Source organism: Leptonotus elevatus, chromosome 3, assembly GCF_054856555.1.
Source record: "Leptonotus elevatus isolate MCC_2025b chromosome 3, RoL_Lele_1.0, whole genome shotgun sequence".
Classification (NCBI taxonomy): Eukaryota; Metazoa; Chordata; class Actinopteri; order Syngnathiformes; family Syngnathidae; genus Leptonotus; species Leptonotus elevatus.
In genome coordinates this window covers 18650458-18655023 of record NC_141241.1, presented here as the reverse complement: position 1 = coordinate 18655023, position 4566 = coordinate 18650458, and positions in this window count along the sequence as shown.

Sequence of the window (4566 nt, the reverse complement as noted above, 5' to 3'; positions counted from 1 at the left end):
TGTGCACTCTTGAATGTATTGATCCACTACTAATCCTTTTTTAATTGGATGGGTGAGTATCACTCAACATGTTTTTGTCATACAGTTTAAAGATTGATTGTTTAAATAAAATGTTTAAAACTTGATACAGTTCTTGCAAATAAAATATTTTATTTTGCATGGATGTCAAAGTTTGCATTTATGCTTGAATATGAAAATTATTGTTAAGTGATCACTTGAGATATTATTATGTTTTCGATTTGAGCCATTGTTTGGCAGATTTTTTTCTTTCACTTGTGAGCAACATTTTGAACCTTTCAAAGCACAACAGTATGGCAATTTGTTGTTTGTTTTGAACAATTCTTCAAAAGCAGCCTTCAACTCAACTGCCATTTGAAGTTTACTGTCAAACTAAACAAAAATGATTACATGTTGTGTATTTTAAACAACACTGCCTTACAGTCTGCTAGCTTAATGCTAACAAACAACGCAAGCAACATATTTGAACACAAATGTGGTGCAACACATGTTGACAGATAAATGTAAAAAATAATCGCAGGCACATATCTTTATCCTCTGTGAAGTGATAATTATCCATATGTCTGTACTATACTACACAATATAATAATGCATTACTTTCTATTTTTTTTTTTTAATAAAGGTTTTTATATAGTGCTATTTATTTACCTTATTTAAAAAACAAACAAACATTTTTGTTGGGTTATTTTGGGAAACTAATGGATTAATGACATTTCCATTAATTTCAATGGAGAAAGATGATTTGATTAACAAGCACACGCTCTAAAAACAGTTGGGTCAAAAATAAATAACCCAACTATGGGTCAAAAACGGACCAATCCTCTATTTGGGTCAATTTGACCCAACTTTCTGGGTTGTTTTATATAAAATGACCCAATTTTTGACCCAAGTAAAGGATCTGACCAATATTTATGAGTTAAAAAATACCAATTTCTTGACTCAAAGTTGGGTCAAACTGACCCATAAAGTGGTTCGGTCCGTTTTTGATCCATAGTTGGGTTACTTTTGACCCAACTGTTTTTAGAGTGCATATTTGCCCGACCACTTTTTGTTGTTGTTGTTGCTCGACATAGTTGGTATGAAGGGATTCAAATAATAATAAAAATCACACAACATACCATCACAGCAATCACAAGTCGACTGCTGAGTGCACTAAATTCCCTGCAGCACAGAATAATATTACTGTAGCTTGAACTTTTTAAAATTACAATATTTAAGAATACTTTTAATTACAATTTATATATTTGTTAAATATGGTTCAGTTTTATTTAAATTTGAAGTATAATACAGTTGCATTTAACTCATTCACTGCCATTTACGGCTATAGACGTCAATAATTAATTTGAACTATTTCTATTAGTTTAAATTTTTTTCCTACTTTTGTTAACACGAGTATGAAAACCTAGATTTTTTATTTTGTATTAGAACAGATATCAAATTTTTGATTAATCGTGTGTTAACTAGTGAAGTCATGCGATTAATTATGATAAAAAAAATTAATCGCCGGTCGCCCCTAATTTTTAATCATCTTTTCTTTAAAAGAAAAAATATATTATTAGAATTTGTATATATATATATATATTTTTTTTTTAAGAAAGAAAAGATTATTTGTAATTTAATCATTTGTAATCGTAATTAATCGCATGACTTCACTAGTTAACTCAGGATTAATCACAAATTTTATATCTGTTCTAAATGTACAAAAAAAATCTAGGTTTTCATACTCTTGTTAAAATGTTAAAAATTAAAAAAAAAAATTTAACTAATAGAAATAGTTCAAATAGTTTATTTGTTTAAAAAAAAAGGTACCTTTACATTATAATATGATCATTATTTAGGTAAAGCCCCCCCCCCCCTATATTTAAGAAAATATTTTGTTACATTGCATTAGGTTACAGTGGCTTACAAAAATTTTAGAATCCCTGGAAAATGAAAACAAATCATTTGTAAATTCGACACACCACTTAACAACAAGACACTCTAAATGACTGAAAAGATTGGCAAGTACATCAAAATCAAATCATGACTCCTGATCCTTTTTCTTCTTAGTTGTTGACTTTATTGGTCAGCTATGTGCGACACTACACAATGATTAGTTTCATCATTACAGTTCTTGACTATTGGTCAGCTGTGTGAAGAACTACACTAACAGTGGCCTGATTATGATTGAAGCTCTTTTATTCAGCTATGTTAACCATTACACTACTTCGTTAATCAGCTATGTAAACACTATACCACAAATTTATATATAAAGAAGCGACTAATAACCTGCTATGTAAACCACTGTGCTTCCAATTTCCAGATAATTACACAGACATTTTTAGTTAGCTGCGTAGCTACGTTAGCATGACTAATTTAAAGACAATACAGAATTTCTTTGAAATCTAACTCAACCACTACAGCCTATTTCTATATCGTAAACGTAGACGTCATTAGTCAGCTACATGAAGCTGAGTAAAATTATAGTCATTGTCAATGAACTGCTATTCGACCATTTTCTGGATGGTATTTATTGATCATTTCAGTCAGTCTGGTATGTGAACTACTACAAATTTCAAGACAATGCATGTAGATTTTGTTAGAAAACCGTCTGAACCACTACAAATACCTATTTCTAGATCATAAATATAGACTTTATGAGTCCAATAGGGGAACAAACGTGTATACAAATTACACATTAGTCAATTATAGCTATGTGAACCACTACATGACCATTTTGTAGATAATAGTTATAGAAATCTTTAACCAGTGCTGTAAACTACTACACTACCTGAGTGTGAACTACTACAACACCTATTTGTAGATTATGTATACTTTATTAGTTATCTATGTGTATAAATACACGACCAATTTCAGTTTTATTGCTATTTAGTTTGAGGAAGTTTGAGGTGAAAAAAAAAGCAGGCACAAATTTCCAATCCTGGCTGCTTAGTCATTGCCACCATCCAAATAAAGAATCTCCTCCAACCAGTTATCAAGAAGTGAGCTTCAAACCTTCGCCAACAATGATTTCCTTTAAGGAGCACAAGTGGATCCACTTAATGTCCAATCACGTTCATCCCTGCATAATATTTCCCCTGTTTGTTGTGAAACTTTGCGTTGGGTAGTTGCCCCCAGTCGTGTCATGTCATGAAGAGGAAATGCTGACTCTTCTGAAATGTATTGGAAGGGTTTCTGTATCTAGGTGAATCCATCAAGCCGCAAATGTTATTTTAGGAAACAATAGCAGAGGAGGAAGAGGAAGGATATAAAGCGTTGGAAGGAATTTGTAGCGACTACACTATCAAAGTCTAGATACATTTTGAGCCCTTATGTGGAATACTGCAGAATCAGTTTCCACCAATGTCTAGAAAAATAGACTTTTTTAGTCATCTATGTGAACCACTATACTACCAATTTCTAAATAAATACAGACTTTTATAGTCATCAATGTGAACCACCACACTACCATTTTTTTTTAGTATTAATCAACTATGTGAGGTACTATACAACTTATTTATAGATAACACAGACCTTATTAGTTATCTATGTGAACCACTACACTACCAATTCATAGAAAATACATACTTTATTGACCCGCCACACGAGCCATTATACTACCCATTTCTAGATAATATAGACTACGAATCAGTCATGTGAACCACTACAAAGCCAATGTAATGTGAGCCATTACACTTCTACTTTATCAGCCATCTATGTGCACCATTGCACTACAACTTTCTGGTTAATAGACATAAGACGTTATTATTAATCAGTATGTCAACCATTATACTACCAGTTTCTTGATAATAGAACTTTATATGAAAACTATGAGAATCAATGTACTACCAAATTCTATAGATTTCTAGATCGTATTACTAAACTGTGATAATACTTGATTGGACCTGTGGCTCCTTTAAATTTAGGTGTGTGAATACTGTTGTTTCATGCTCACCGACTAAGTTGTAACGTTAGTGTGGTCAGTCACGTGGGTGTTTGCAAAGTACACATTTTCGTTTTATGGTCACACAGACGCTGTCTGGCAACCCAGACACTCGCCCTATTATGCCTCCCATCCCGAGTGAAGTGGAATTCCACACGGCAAATGTTAGAAAATGTTTGGTGCATTCTGTTTACATTACATATCGTCTTTTTAACAATAAGATGTTATTCAACAAAGCTATGATTTTAAGAGGGAAAGGTGCTGATCCTTTAAGCCAAGCTGTAACTGCAATACACTCTCAGCCACCCAAAAACCACATTAAGTACACTATTACTATTCTGTATGATGAAAGTGCTCCACCAGGTGGACGGAAAGGATATAACAACCCATGCTGTGTTTGCTATGGTAGTAAAAGGCAGAGGTGGGAGTAAGTAATTGCATTGCAAGTCACAAGTCTCAAGTCCCGAGTCAAGACTGACAAGTCTCAAGCAATTCACAAGTCCTACACTTTGAGTTCCAAGTCCTTTCGAGTCATTTTTGCATCATAGATGATATTATTTGGGGGTGAGCATCAAAGTAGGAGTCAGGGGCTCAGGGAGTGAACCCAGAATGGTGCAACAGATTTT